Source organism: Lissotriton vulgaris, chromosome 1_2 (genome assembly GCF_964263255.1).
Source record: "Lissotriton vulgaris chromosome 1_2, aLisVul1.2, whole genome shotgun sequence".
In the NCBI taxonomy this organism is placed as follows: Eukaryota; Metazoa; Chordata; class Amphibia; order Caudata; family Salamandridae; genus Lissotriton; species Lissotriton vulgaris.
In genome coordinates, this window is record NC_141686.1 from 309,355,529 (window position 1) to 309,372,216 (window position 16,688).

Genomic DNA, 16,688 nt, shown 5'->3' on the forward strand with positions numbered 1-16,688 from the left:
GATAAAGAGTCTTACACTTTGGGGGGGCATCTTTTTTGGAGGGGTCAGGGGGAGTGGCAGTCTTGGGGGGTTCAGGTCAAGGAGATAAAGAGTCTTACACTTTGGGGGGGCATCTTCTTGGGAGGGGTCAGGGGGAGTGGCAGTCTTGGGGGCTTCAGGTCAAGGAGATAAAGAGTCTTACACTTTGGGGGGGCATCTTCTTGGGAGGGGTCAGGGGGAGTGGCAGTCTTGGGGGGTTCAGGTCAAGGAGATAAAGAGTCTTACACTTTGGGGGGGCATCTTCTTGGGAGGGGTCAGGGGGAGTGGCAGTCTTGGGGGCTTCAGGTCAAGGAGATAAAGAGTCTTACACTTTGGGGGGCCATCTTCTTGGGAGGGGTCAGGGGGAGTGGCAGTCTTGGGGGGTTCAGGTCAAGGAGATAAAGAGTCTTACACTTTGGGGGGGGGGCATCTTCTTGGTAGGGGTCAGGGGGAGTGGCAGTCTTGCGGGCACCAGGGCAAGGAGATAAAGAGTCATACACTTTTGGGGGGGGCATCTTTTTGGGAGGGGTCAGGGGGAGTGGCAGTCTTGGGGGCTTCAGGTCAAGGAGATAAAGAGTCTTACACTTTTGGGGGTGCCATCTTCTTTGGAGGGGACGTCGGGGGGGTCTTGGGGCCTCTCTTTGTTTTCTGGAAGCTCCAGTTTGACTATAAATTGCACTTAGTTTCACTAAGTTCTTTCACTATAGGAAATTCTGTACTCCATGCCTATAGCAGGGCCTTCCTAGTCTGTTCTTGTGTTTTGAGTGACTGACACTTATTGCAGTATTATACCTCCACTTTTATCTTGTACGTTTATGTAACATGCACACTTGTCACTTTTTCCTCTTGTCACATATCGTTTGCTACCTCTTCTTGTATCTTGTTCGCTTTTGTTTCATGCGCAATTGTCACTTTATCCCCATGTAACGTAACGTTTGCTTTTGCAACATGCCCACTTGTAATTTTCTCCTCAAGTAACGTTACTGTTGTGAAGCGCTCTGACACCCTCGGGTAAAGTCCGCGCTATAGCAAAACACATGAATAAATAAATACAACATACATAGTGACCCTTGCACTGCTCTCCTTGACCTGCAGAGGGGGGCATTTGACCAGAGAGAGGCCCTTGGACGTTGCTGTTTCCAACCCAGGCTGGCAAAAAGTCCCTTATAGCTGGAAGAAACCTGCCCCCTGGGGTCCTTGGAAACCCTGGCCCCTGCAAATGTGGGTGGGTTTCCCTCACTTTACATTTACCCCCAGCCCAACCAGAGCACTGCTGCACCCCCCAGAAGCGGAGCCCCACGCTCTCCTGTCATAATTATATTTTTGTCTTAAAAAACGGAGATAGGAACATGGATGCGGAAAAGACTTGTTTCCAAAATATAAACCCCTCCTCCCTCTCTCGTCCACGCCCCGCAGAAGAAATGACCGCTCTTATTTCAGTTTTGGAAGTTGTATGTAGAAATGACAGCTCTTATTTAAGTGTATGTAGCGCGCACTCGACCCTCGGGCTTTGCAGCGCTTTACATGAGCACCGGTTACATCACACGGGGTGGCAAGTGAACACGTTCCAGGTCTGGGAGCCGAGGTACAGAGGGGCGTTACCGGCACCCTCCCTCCACCTGGCGGCCCCGCCCCCTCCAAGGCCCTCACTGCAACCTGGGGGCCCTCCTCCTGCATAAAGGGAAGGCAGGGGGAGCAGGAGGGAGAGACGGTACCTGTCCTGGGAGGAGAGACGCACCTGTCCTGGCCTGAGAGGAGTGACGTCACAGCCAGGATCCAGCAAGAGACCCTCCCCATCACTCTGAGGAGGGCGCACAGGTGAGCAGTGAGAGCCGAGGTATACGGTTGTGTCTTCTTCACAGAGGGGGTGGGAGGGGGGAGTCTGTTCTGCGCGGCTGCTGACATCTCACAACCTCCCTTCGTTTTAAACATATTCTGTGCGTCACGTTTTAGAGCAGTTGTGGCTTTTTGGCTTTAGGCACGTTGCTTCCAGGGACTTTTTACCTAGGGTTATTTGATGGCTCCCTGTTACCCTCTCAGGACGTGCTGCTCCAGACCTCTGCTTCTCTTCTGCAGTTCATTGTTTACAGGTGCATGAGCCAGGACTACAATTCCCAGAATGCACAAGGTTATTCAATGAAAACCAGGCTTGGACTCTTTGATGGAATGGAGTCCTCTGGGGACTTTACTTTTAACATGATAAGCATGGCCTCAAAAACCCACTGTGCAGCACGTGACACGGTGTGCAGAAGACCCTGAATATGTCATCTGCAATGGACACCCGTAGGCGCCAAAAACCCACTGAAATGGCAGCCTGTGCGCTATGCAAACGCCAATAACATAGGAAGTGGCGGATTCATCGTCGATACAATCGATTTTGTTCCTGTTCTGACACCACCTGTAGGATTCCAAAGGGGGTTCCTCGCACTGTTCTTTATGGGAAACGTGTGGCGAACGTAAGCATTTGGAAATGCCGTCATCATAGTTATTAAGATTTTTGATGGCCATTTTGTGCTCCATTCTTTTGGGTCATTAATTTGATGAAGTATAAATCAGATTACATTCATTCATTGACCCAGGGTCTTCAGCCCACATAAGACAATTTTGCCCTGAAGATGGTCTCATGGACGTTAGCCCAAGACAAGACCGAAACGTCGACATTCTACCCATTTTTATGTATAAATGATTTTTCTGGAAATGTTCATCATATATTAAACTAGCAGCCCGTCCCGACGTTGTCCGGGTATAAATTGCTTCCGGCCAGTAGTATATTGTTTTGTAGGATTTCGTTATGATAGCATTTCTTATCTGTGACAGGCCTGTGAAACGCTCCGATTCACTGTGCACTGCTGATGCACTTAAGAGTGCGCACTCAGTAGTGTGTGAACTCGAGTTTCCCTACTTTATTTTTCCTTGCAATATTATATAGCGCAAACTCGACAACATGGCATGAGCACAATTTACATTACAGAAGAACACATTCATTTGTGGTAGGCACGGGGAGACAAAGCGATTTGCTTGGAATCACAGGATGTTGAGCTGATGCCGAGATTCGAACGTAGCTCCCCAGCTCTAAAGTTCGCAATTCTAGAACTTGTGGCGGGAGGTGTGTCCAAAAGTGTATGTCGGTGCTGGCCATCAATGAGAGAGACCTGTGCATTTTTCAAATGGGTGGTGAAAAAATATGAGTATATTGCTGGAGATGTGGGCTGCAGTGCCACCAATGTACTTACCGTGGGAAGGTAAACACCCATTATTCCGCAACTTTCTTTCCGCATACCATCACTCCGCATACTTTCATTACGAAAGTACCATGACTCCGCAATGCCATTATAACGCATGGCATTAGATTTTATATGCTTTTACCACTCATACATTTACAACGAAATTCGTTGTAAATGCATGAATGGTAAAAGCAAGTTTTTTTTGTAATGTTTGGATAAGGTAAGTATGGGTATAGGGGTATATGTTTTGGGGTACTGAGGTATATGTTTTGGGGTGTTTGGGTATTTTAAGGGTTCAGATATAGTTTTGGGTTATGGGGTACAGGGGTAGTTTTAGGGTTTAGGGATAGGTATGGGTTTTGGGGTACAGGGGTATTTTTAGGGTTCAGGGCTAGGTTTGGGGTTTGGGGTATAGGGGTATTTTTAGGGTTAAGGGGTAAGGTTTGGGTTTTGGGGTACAGGGGTATTTTAAGGGTTCAGGGCTAGGTTTGGGATTTGGGGAACAGGAGTATTTTTAGGGTTCAGGGCTAGGTTTGGGTTTTAGGGTACAGGGTCATTTTTTAGGGTTCAGGGGTAGGTTTGGGTTTTGAGGTACAGGGGTATTTTAAGGGTTCAGGGCTAGGTTTGGGTTTTGGGGTACAGGGGTATTTTAGGGTTCAGTGGTAGGTTTGGGTTTTGGTGTACAGTGGTAATTTTAGGGTTCAGGGCTAGGTTTGAGTTTTGGGGTACAGGGGTATTTTTAGGGTTCAGGGGTAGGTTTGGGTTTTGAGGTACAGGGGTATTTATAGGGTTCAGCACTAGGTTTGGGTTTTGAGGTACAGGGGTATTCATAGGGTTCAAGGCTAGGTTTGGGGTACAGGGGTATTTTAGGGTTTAGGGATAGGTTTGGGTTTTGGGGTACAGGGTATATTTATAGGGTTAAGATGGGTTAGTGTTTAAGGGTGTTGGGGTATTTTAAGGAGTAAGGGTGGGTTATGATTATGGGGTGCAGGGGTATTTAAAGGGAGCAGGGTGGGATTAGCACACGATATGAGACATGGCATGAAGGACGGAACGTACCACACGCCCCCAGCGTTTATCACGTCCCCAGCACACGCCCACAGCACAACGCAGACACGCCCACAAGGGACTACTTTGCTGGCACGGTTCTTTTACCTTTTAAATGTATATGGTGGGCGTCTGCATAGCCTATGTCCTTCTGCTGCAACTGCCCTTTCCAACGCTGTATTGGGTGTTGTGATTGGTGCTGTGGTTCCTGAGATTACCCGCCACAAAGGTTTGGGCTCTCTCTTTAATATATTAGTATGGATGATGTTCTCCTTATCTAAAGATATTTGAAATGGGTTGACCACACAAGTGTTTATGAGACAATAATTGTAGTGAAAATAATGTATCTCAGTCATTTTTATATTTATGTGAGTTGAATTGTGTACCCTTATTCATAAACAGAATTTTCTAAATACATTTTCACTTTCAAAGTACACACCCGTTTTTGCATTTTTTGCATCTCCTTTGTCAATATATTCGCTTTGAATGAATATATAGTTAGTTTTGTTGATTTGTTTACGCCCCTATCCCCCTGCGCTCAGCTGCGGTCCCAACTTCAAGTAACTTTTCCCAGTTTGAAGTCCTAGTATTCCACAACTAAGGTTGTGAAAGAGCCATGACACTTCTTTGGAAGTTGTAATACTTCTAAAGTGCAACATTTTGAGAACAAATGACTTGAATGACAAACAGGATAGAAACCGCTGATAATGAGGTGTCCAAGTGTTCAGTTCTGGAGGGCGGGAAGAAGCAAATCCCCCCTCCCCCCTTTTGCTTTTCCAGTTTTGGAACTCAGAACTTGAACCCACTGCCATCTATAGGAGCCTTTAATTTATAGCTCACATTTGTGGAAATGTTTTGTTTTTCGGTCTAGTTATAGACTGGGTGAGTAGACCTCATGTTATCAATTCCTCAAGAATTAAGTACTGTACAGAGAAGGGGTCAGGCCCCTTCTGCGGTCAGCATGTATGTGTTGTTCACGGTTTGCCCGTCGTCGGGTGGTCTTCCATCAAGGTCGAGGCATATTGAAGTTGTCCTATGAGGCTGGGTGATGGGTCATCAAATATGCCTTTTGTTAGCCTGCAGATGTTTCTCTTTACATGTGTATGTTCTTTGACACATTTGCTTTGCTGTAAAGACAGCATTTTCGTTGCTGGGTTCTCCCCTGCTTGTTTAAGAAGTGCATGCGGTTTGGAAGCCTTCGCTTGTTGTACAGACCGCGCTATTGACTGGTCACCCTGGCCCGTGCATGTATTTCACTGGTCACCCTGGCCCGTGCATGTATTTCACTGGTCACCCTGGCCCGTGCATGTATTTCACTGGTCACCCTGGCCCGTGCGTGTATTTCACGGGTCACCCTGGCCCCTGCATGTATTTCACTGGTCACTAGTGTTGCCTGGGAGATATTTAAAAATCTTCCTTCTGGGCTTGGAAGCTGTATGCAGAATGGTGTTGACTTGCGTGGACATGTCCAGTTTGCTGACAGTGATTATTCTGAGGTTCCTAGCGAGGGCTGGCTATGTGTTGCGTTCCATGGCTCTGTGGGGCACCTGCTCTGTTATGCCAATTTGTAGAGTGCACTATTATCCAGGAGGGTCTCCTGGCACTGAGCAGGTGTGAGTCTAGCCACACCTAGGGCCTGGTGGGACTACTCAAAAAGCCAGGTCTTCAACTTATTTCAGAATTTAAAAAGTAAGGAACAGACTTGTATGTGTGTGTAGCAGCAGTTCATTCCAAGCTTTAGGAGCGATGCAGGAGAAGGCTGAACTGCCGCATCTGGCTTTCTGTATTCATGGTATGTGTGCAAGGAGGAGTCCGGATGAGTGGAGGTGTCGGGAAGGTTTTTGAAAATGAATGTAATTGTTAACCCCTCCCCTGCTGATGACGGAACCGCTCCGTCATAAGCTACGGTTGGGCTGTGTTGATGACGGAGCGGTTCCGTCCCGGCCCGGCCGCCGCGCCTATTTTCGCGCCTGCGCGGCAGTTGTTTTGAGCGGGGCGGATCATGACGGAACCGCTCCGTCACCAGCACAGCTGAACCGCGGCTGGTGACGGAGCGGTTCTATCACCAGCATGCGGCCGCCGCGCGGCCGCCCCACCCCGTTAGCGCTGCGGCGGAATAGCCGCCGCAGCGAAAGGGTTAAGGTATGCTGGACCAATGTTATGTAGTGCCTTGAAAGTGTGGGTGAGGAGTTTGAATAATTGTGCTTGTTTGTGAATGGGGAGCCAGTGGAGCTTCTTCAGGTGTGGTGTGATGTGAGTGTGGCGTGGCGTGGGAGGTTGACGGTGATTGGGTGATTGTGGCTGTAAAGTTCTTAATGGTCTGTAGCTTTCTACTAAGTCTTATTTATTTATTTACATTTTATTTTGTTGAAGGTATTTCCATAATAACGCTTCGTTGTGATGAAGGCCTGAACAACGTTTATCGGGTGCTGATTGGGAGACATTTAGCACCTTAGCTGCGGCGCAAATATCCCTCCCCAGTGCTGCGCTGTCCATTGGAACTAGTGCTGAATGGACGTCCAATGGTCGTGCGCAGCACTGGGGAGGTAGCGCTCGTGACGACCGTTGGCCGTCGGCAGCGCTTAAGAGGTTAGAAATCTTTCTCAGCATCTTCAGGGTATGGAAGCATGAGACAGTGACAGCATTGACTTGAGCAGTCTTTTGGAGTTTGCTGTCAACCCCCAAGGGTCTTGGCGTGGCGATGGGGGTGTGTTCTAGCTGTCTTGGCCAAGAGGTGGAGTCCCATGGTGAAGGGCTGTTCCTGAAGATCAGTATTTTGTTCTTGCTGGTGTTCAGCTTCAGACAGTTTTCTTAATACAGTGGACAATTTCACATGTATGTGTGCATGTTGTGTAGCAGTCAAGCGGTTTCTTATATTGTGACATCCTTGGTCGGTTCTGGCAACATTTCTTGATAGGGTTTTTGATTCCAAAGTTATCCTTGATCTGGGTGTTTGCTGGTCTCTGCAAGTTGGCTAGTGAGTGTGCTTGTTTCATATCTTTATATTGATGTCCACTGGGTGTAGCCAGTATCGGTCCATCTCGGGGTACCTGACAGCAGCTATGTTGGCATAGGGCTACTTTTCTGCTCTTTTCTTTCCTCTCCCCCCCCCTCTGCCACAAGCAACTTTCACTCAAGAGCCCGAAGCATTTTGGGAGTTGCAGGCCCAAACTTGTATAGTGGCAAGAACTACTCCTAGAGCAGGTGGTGTTTTTCTGAACAGCTGCCCCTTTGAAACTTTCTTAATGTTTGTATTTCTAGTTCATGCATGCACTGAATGAGGCCCCTCTTTCGGGCAGTGGTTGCTCACCACACAGGCTGATTGCAAACTGAAGGAAAAATTACCAGCAAAATAAAGTGGTCCGAAGAACTAGACAAAGCGGCCATTGTAACCCAAACTATAAAAATGTGTATTATTAATATTATTATTATTATTATTATTAATGGACATTTATTAAGCGCCTGGTTACGCCACTGGCGTGTCCCCGCTCTATGACAAGTGGAGTGGCTGTCCCCCCTCCTCCCACACAAGCTATCTGCTGAAAAGGTGCGTTTTAAGTTTTTTCCTGAACTGGACTTCGGAAGGTTCAAGCCGAAGTTCCAGCGGAAGATTATTCCAGCGCTTGGGAGCAAGGTATCTGAAGGATCTACCTCCCATACGAGCTTTGAATATTCTTGGGACTTTTAACAGCCCGGTCTGCGAGGACCAAAGACTGCGTGCAGGCTCATAATGGGATACTAGGCTCTGGAGCGGAAGAGGTGCTTTGCCGTTCAGAATACTCACTCTTCCTCATGTAGCACACTGCTTGCCATGTTCTCCTAGAGTAAGGGAATGTGATGAGAGAGTGACTGAATGGGGAATGGTGGATTACTCCACAGTGACCTCTCGTGCGCAGAGTCCATCTCTTCCTTGTAAAAGCCTTGCATCCTTGCTGTCCCTCTTGGTTGTTCTCATTGGCAAGTTCTGGAGGAGCCTAAGTCTGAACACCTTTTTCTATTTTTTATTTATTTCACGTCGGGCCCGTTAAAAAAAAAAAGTAAGTGTGTGTATATGTATATGTATATAGATATATATATATATCTGGAGAATCCTTTCCAAGAAAAGGTCAGAGGCCACAAGGGGGGTTCAGAGCAAATCACAGCTTTATTCCATCAAACCCCAGCGGCGGCAGATGCATTTCGGCGTGGTAGCTTTCTTCGGCGCCCTTCGCTGTAAAGAACACTACCCAAATTAGCTCCTCCTGTGTTAAATACTTGAAAGCACCTGGATTTTCCCCTCCCTCAAGCAATCAGCACATCAGCAGAAGTTCGTGAAAGGTGAAGCGAACTTCGAGTCCCAGCAAGCACTATGTTGGCAAAGTCGGGTTGATGGCATGGGGGAGTGAGTAACATCATAGGACGGGCGCAATCTGCAGGTTAGTCTGGTGGGTTACGGGCCAGCTGAAACAAAGGTGTCTGCCCCGGGTCCCCTTGCATATCCGCAGTAGCCTGTTGCCTCAAGACAAACAATGAGTGGGGGTAGTCAAATACGAGACTGGGCGCCCCTTGGACATAAAGTACCTCAGTCCATTCACGTTTTCTTGAAGTTCCAGGCGGACTCCGGGAATACCGATTCCTCGGTCTTGAAAGGTCGCTGCAAGCAATGGGGTGCCATTTTAGTCCCGGGTCTCTTGTCACTGCAGGGCCATCTGTACTGTGCATCTGGCGAGCACAGGAATTATGACTCGAGAATCCTTTCCAAGAAAAGGTCAGAGGCCACAAGGGGGATTCAGAGCAAATATCAAGCAGGTATATATATATATATATATATATATATATATATATATATATATATATATATCCAACAAGGTTGCCTGTTGATAAGAGAGCCCACACGAGTGCTTAAGTTCCAGCGACCATCTTTATTCAAGGAAGGCACAGGAAACAGCATAGTGCTTCGCATCATTAAAAAGTCCAAATTCAGCCCGACGCGTTTCGTGTCAGCAGCACTTCCTCATGGGCTTATGGGCTTTCAGGTAAGGACACAGGCAGTTTACTTCCACACTCCTCAAATATCCTGACACCCCGCCCCACAGGGGGCGTGGCCACCCGCGTGGCCTTCTGGTAGTCAAAGTCTTTTTGTTTTTGGCTCAAGTGAATTGTCGTGTCCTGCTGATAATATGAAAACAAATTTCCTCCAAGTGGAGTTGCTGAATGCACTTCTGTTGTTTCAGGCGCCTCATTACACCTTCATTAGCTCAGCGCTCGATCCTTCTCTGCTACGTGATTAGCGCGGCAGCAGGTCTTCACACAGGTGAAGCGGGGCTCATCCCGCGGCTCAGGCACTGCCGCAATTACATCCAACAAGGTTGCCTGTTGATAAGAGAGCCCACACGAGTGCTTAAGTTCCAGCGACCATCTTTATTCAAGGAAGGCACAGGAAACAGCATAGTGCTTCGCATCATTAAAAAGTCCAAATTCAGCCCGACGCGTTTCGTGTCAGCAGCACTTCCTCATGGGCTTATGGGCTTTCAGGTAAGGACACAGGCAGTTTACTTCCACACTCCTCAAATATCCTGACACCCGCCCCACAGGGGGCGTGGCCACCCGCGTGGCCTTCTGGTAGTCAAAGTCAGTGCATTCAGCAACTCCACTTGGAGGAAATTTGTTTTCATATTATCAGCAGGACACGACAATTCACTTGAGCCAAAAACAAAAAGACTTTGACTACCAGAAGGCCACGCGGGTGGCCACGCCCCCTGTGGGGCGGGGTGTCAGGATATTTGAGGAGTGTGGAAGTAAACTGCCTGTGTCCTTACCTGAAAGCCCATAAGCCCATGAGGAAGTGCTGCTGACACGAAACGCGTCGGGCTGAATTTGGACTTTTTAATGATGCGAAGCACTATGCTGTTTCCTGTGCCTTCCTTGAATAAAGATGGTTGCTGGAACTTAAGCACTCGTGTGGGCTCTCTTATCAACAGGCAACCTTGTTGGATGTAATTGCGGCAGTGCCTGAGCCGCGGGATGAGCCCCGCTTCACCTGTGTGAAGACCTGCTGCCGCGCTAATCACGTAGCAGAGAAGGATCGAGCGCTGAGCTATTGAAGGTGTAATGAGGCGCCTGAAACAACAGAAGTGCATTCAGCAACTCCACTTGGAGGAAATTTGTTTTCATATTATCAGCAGGACACGACAATTCACTTGAGCCAAAAACAAAAAGACTTTGACTACCAGAAGGCCACGCGGGTGGCCACGCCCCCTGTGGGGCGGGGTGTCAGGATATTTGAGGAGTGTGGAAGTAAACTGCCTGTGTCCTTACCTGAAAGCCCATAAGCCCATGAGGAAGTGCTGCTGACACGAAACGCGTCGGGCTGAATTTGGACTTTTTAATGATGCGAAGCACTATGCTGTTTCCTGTGCCTTCCTTGAATAAAGATGGTCGCTGGAACTTAAGCACTCGTGTGGGCTCTCTTATCAACAGGCAACCTTGTTGGATGTAATTGCGGCAGTGCCGGAGCCGCGGGATGAGCCCCGCTTCACCTGTGTGGAGATCTGCTGCCGCGCTAATCACGTAGCAGAGAAGGATCGAGCGCTGAGCTATTGAAGGTGTAATGAGGCGCCTGAAACAACAGAAGTGCATTCAGCAACTCCACTTGGAGGAAATTTGCTTTCATATTATCAGCAGGACACGACAATTCACTTGAGCCAAAAACAAAAAGACTTTGACTACCAGAAGGCCACGCGGGTGGCCACGCCCCCTGTGGGGCGGGGTGTCAGGATATTTGAGGAGTGTGGAAGTAAACTGCCTGTGTCCTTACCTGAAAGCCCATAAGCCCATGAGGAAGTGCTGCTGACACGAAACGCGTCGGGCTGAATTTGGACTTTTTAATGATGCGAAGCACTATGCTGTTTCCTGTGCCTTCCTTGAATAAAGATGGTTGCTGGAACTTAAGCACTCGTGTGGGCTCTCTTATCAACAGGCAACCTTGTTGGATATATATATATATATATATATATATATATATATATATATATATATATATATATATATATGTCTGTTAGCGCTGCTGTGACCTTCACTTGAATAAAGTACCTCTTGCCAGCAATTTGGGATTCGTTGGTTTTTTCCTGGGACAGAACAACAACTGGCATTCCCAAGGTGAACCTACATCGTTTGATACATATATGTATTGGCTGTATGTTATGTGCATTTCTTGCACGGTGATTAATTATACCTTCCACTATAGCGTCTGTACCTATCTGTAGGTTGCATAATGTTACACTGCATAGTGTTGTGAGTTTTGTATACATGGCCTATGTTAACCACTACAAAATGGAGCACGCAGTTGATGGGAGGGATCAGTCCTCTGTCTATGCTCACTATTGTGATGTCACCCTTACACGAATCAGATGTTTATATATATGTACCTGGGTTGTGCGTGTGGACACACACACTGAAGAAGGCAGATCGCCGAAACGCGTCTGTGGTGTAGCTTCTGAAAATAAACTAACTCTGTGACAAGGAACCTCCCGAGTGCTGTTTTTCAATCCTGGGGACCAGCTAGGAATCGACGAGCGCAATATATATATATATATATGTGTGTATATATGACAACCAAGTCCTTGGAAAGCACGAAGTAGAGCAAAACTCCACCCGACGCTTTGAAACCAGGAACGGACCGAAACAAAACGTAAATTCTTAAAGTGCAATTTTATTTTCCTCCAACATGACGCGTTTCAACCAGGTTGCCCCGGCCTTGATCACATGACATGCTTAGAGAACCCACGCCCTTAAATACCACATGGCTATATTAAAATCACTCCCAACAATCCATAGAGATAGAGAACAGACTTTACAAATAAAGTGCTAAATAAATATCACACAATATTATTTGCGTTCGTTATTACCGTGGTCGAATCCGGGGCTAGTGCCCATATTGACAATAATAGCAGCAAGTATCTTTCTCATATTTTTTAGATGTCTTCGGGGGAGAAAAAGAGCCAACAGTAAGGTACACCCAAATGTGATGACTAAGTACAGAAAATAATTCCAATACTTGTCCAAAATTTCAAGTTAAAATCAAATAGGCGGATGCGAATATAAAGCAAAGCAGCAAACCACGTTGTCCAAAACTCTAAGTGATTTTTTGAAAATATTTGAGCAGATCTTAAGCAATGTTTCTAGAATCTGAAATGCAACAATCATATTTGAAAAATACAGGTCACGATAATTAGGTTTATAATTGGAGAATTCATTACGCCCCTGTCAGAGAAAAACATTAGTAAAACTAAGAACCTAGTTAAACTAATAAAACTTTTCAGTGTTAGATGAAATTCATAAAACCAATTAATCCAATAAATACCTCATCATGATACCTAAAATTCAACATTAATATATATACACACAGATATTAAAAACCCCAAATTAATTGGCCATTAAAATTTCATTAAATCTGCAACAGAGCGTTATGTCATCATAAAAGCAAAAACATTTCCTTATTGATTTTGAAATAGCAGAATATATATATATATATATATATATATATATATATATATATTTTCAAGAATCAGTTCTGTATGAATTGATAGCCCGGACACTTTTTCTGTGCAGAAATAATAAGGTTTATTGGCAACAACAACGCGTTTCGGCGGTTAAGCCTTGATCACGCTTACCGTCTCGCCGCAAACAAATCCATTTAAATCCACTAACAAGTGAGAAAAACATAGAGAAAGGACTGTTTTGCAGGTTCAACCAACATGATAGTAAGTGTGTCGGCCATCTTAGTGTGTCAGTAAAGCCTGTATAATAGCATTATGGCACATAAAAGAGGAATTATGAAGAGCATATGTAAACATACCCAGTAAAGTTAATTCACTATTCAATGCAAACCAAACATACCGCCCAAGTGGGCGATTAAAAATACACACATTTTAGAAATATAAAATCCACCAATGGTGATTTCCTGAAAGGATTGCAGAACAAAAACATAGTGCCCCAGTGGGCAAATCAGGACCTCAAACACCCAAAACGTTTTCCTTGCCCCAGTGGGCATAGTAAAAGGAGTCAATGACATAAAGTTCTTGCCCCAGTGGGCTAGGTATTGACCATAGGTCCAGTGTCTCTTCAAAGGTTAGTTCTTCACAATAAACCTACTCTGAAAAACACGTTCTAAATGTCTGAAAGAAAAGGAGAATTTAAAATTACTGAAAGACAGTACTGACAAGCTACAATGCCACTTAAAATTTTACTGCAGATGTATTGCAAGCTCTTCATTAACATTGAGGCCACCGGGTATAGTACAATCGAAATCAATGATATAGGTCGATTCAAGTTTCCTCCGGGAAAGTTCACAGTTACCCCCTCTCACTCCCAGATCTATCTTGTCAATCACCACCATGCAGAGTTTGGTTTCATCACTAAAGTGGTGTGTCTGGAAGTGGCGAGCAACAGGGTATGTTTTGGTTTTGCTTCTGATGGCTCGTAGGTGTTCCAAGATTCTCTTCTTGGCTGTATGTTTGCTACTACCAACATACCATTTATTGCATGGACATATCAAGATGTAGACACAATAAGTGGTATCACAAGTCAGGTATTTTCTTATACGGAATTCCTTTCCTGTGGTAGGAACCACCAGTTTGTCACAATTAACACTTCCCCTGCAAGCTTTGCACTTTCTACAACACTTGTAGCCAGTTCTGGTTGGGGCAGTGACATTCCTGATAAGTGTGACATGATTGTGGCTGAGTTCATCTTTTAAAGATCTGCTCTTTCTAAATGTAATCTGAGGATTACTAGCCAGGTCAGATTTGAGATGTTGATCATTCAACAAGACATGCCAGTGCTTATTGAATATGTCTCTTATCTCGTTAGCTTGACCACAATAAGTAGTAATGAACCTGACGTTCTTGCTACTCTCTGGTTCTTTGGTAGGATAGAGCAGATAAGTCCTAGCAATCTTTTCAACTCTTTCACATGCATACTGGATGGTTTTGCTATTGTATCCACGTTCGATAAATCTGTCACACATCACTTGTTTCTCTCTTTCAAGGGATTCTGTGGTACTACAGTTCCTCTTGGCCCTCAACAGTTCCCCATAGGGGATACTGTGTATCAACTTGCGGGGGTGCGAGCTATTGGCCCTGAGTATGCTGTTGCCTGCCGTTTTCTTTGAAAGAGAGAAACAAGTGATGTGTGACAGATTTATCGAACGTGGATACAATAACAAAACCATCCAGTGAGCCTCTGAATCCACTTGGTCATACAGGAAATATGAGTTTAAGGCATGTGGACTTCATTTACCAGAATGCTGTGCCTGCACACGCCCACATGGGCGTTGACTTCATCAACTAATAAATGTTCCTAATCTATTTCAGTGCCTCACTGTGCTGATTGCATGCCATTGACAAAGGGCTTACGGCTTGAAACGCGTTTGGCATATTGCAAGACGGAGGAAGCGAGTGCTCGCTGTGATTGCTGCTGCCAGGGGTGGTGTGCGGTAACTGTGCCACGTGTGATGCCTCCATGGGGACACCCTTGTTTTTCATATATATATATATATATATATATATATATATATATATATATATATATATATATATATATATATATATATATATATGTGTGTAAACCAGGAAGGTTCCTTCCGGGATCCTTTCTCCCTACGTCAGATGGCGCGCAATTTCGGCGGACCTCCTAGCCGAAATTTTCAATTAATCCACAGTTTGCTTGTATGCATGACGCGCACTCAGGAATTTACTGCAGAATTTCTTTATTCTTAGTTCACGCTACGCGTTTCGACACCAATTGTGCCTTGATCACACTTTTACCTTTCTGCCATTACCGGCATGTTAAATACAAAAGTAAACATAGATGAAGTCAAGGGTAAAGTCATTGGTGTCGAAACTCGGAGATTCCCATTTAGGGGAGCCCACAGAAACAGAGGGACCTTGCTGCAGTCACATGAAGGGCAACACGAAGGGCAGTGAGGACGTTTTTGGGAAGATTTATGTGCAACATGGTGAGAGCGGGACTCTTTTTCAGGCCCACTGTGGTTTTTATTGTCTTAAAAACGTTACATGTGTACAGCAGCTCACTTTAGTTTTACGGACGGCACTACAAGAACCAGAAGGCTCAGTCAGAGCCAACGCCAACTGAGGCAGCTGGTGTGAATATATCAGTAAGGCTGAGGTGCGTCACGTGTAAAGGACTATACCTGTGAAGAAATGGTGGACGAAGCATGAAACATGTCAGGCTGTGTGATTTTTGGAAGTGACTTCGACCCAGTGTGTTGCAGCTTCCTGATTAAAAACAAAATGTTTCTACCTACTGCGTGGGTTCTCCTAAATGGTAATCTATTTTGATTTGATGTGTGTGTATATATATATATATATCCTGTACACCGTCTGTCTCCTAGCTCGCGCGCTCGCACAGCACAGCAAGTAGACTCCGGACTCCATATCCCATGGTCAGGTGGCGTGTTGCGCTCGGCCAATCCCACCGCCGAGTATTGACAATGTCCAAGAAAAACTGCTTTGATAAGCAAAAACACGCACTCGGAAAGGTGCAGCTAGTAAGGGTTTATTCACGAGGTAACGTTACCTCGTGAATAAACCCTTACTAGCTGCACCTTTCCGAGTGCGTGTTTTTGCTTATCAAAGCAGTTTTTCTTGGACATATATATATATATAAAATATATAAAATATATATATATATATATTCACATATATATATATATATAGGGCCCGATTCACAGAATGAACATTAGACTCAATCCTAAACTTACTACTATTTTGGTATTCACAGAATGAACTTAAGACTCAATCCTAAATTTACTACTATTTTGGTATTCACAGAATGCACTTACTACTTTTGGTATTCACAGAAGTTAGGATTTTGTCTTAAGTTTGTCTTAAGTCTGTCTTAAGTCTGTCTTAAGTCTGTCTTAAGTCTGTCTTAAGTATGTCTTAAGTTTGTCTTAAGTTTGTCTTAAGTTGTCTTAAGTTTGTCTTAAGTCTGTCTTAAGTTTGTCTTAAGACAAAATCCTAACTCTGTGAATACCAAAAGTAGTAAGTGCATTCTGTGAATACCAAAATAGTAGTAAGTTTAGGATTGAGTCTTAAGTTCATCCTGTGAATCGGGCCCATATTACCTACTGGCGGTCGCCAGTAAGTAGTTATAGTTAGGACCAAGTTTCCATAGGAAATCCGCAACATTCTATTGGGAATAAATTTGGCGCCGTTTGATGAATCTTCGCGAATTTCTCAAAGAAGATGGCCCGCTCTACTCCGCTCCTTCCCTGAAAGTTTAAGGAGGATTTGTCAAGTGGGGGCTGAGAAAAAAGTGGGTCCCAAAACGTGTTTCCCCCATGTTATTTTCCATAGGACGATTAGATATGGCTACAGCCCGAACTGCTGAACGGAA

At 45.3% G+C, this 16,688-nt stretch overlaps 1 protein-coding gene across 1 annotated transcript in view; it reads left to right on the plus strand.

Annotated features, from left to right (window-relative positions):
* The first annotated feature begins 1,693 nt into the window (after positions 1 to 1,693).
* Positions 1,694 to 16,688, plus strand: part of LOC147736580 (transmembrane protein 176B-like) — an 85,954-nt gene continuing 70,959 nt past the window's right edge. The window contains exon 1 of the mRNA XM_086953321.1: positions 1,694 to 1,836. The gene's annotated coding sequence lies outside the window, so the exon portion shown is untranslated. The remainder of the gene's footprint in view (positions 1,837 to 16,688) is intronic.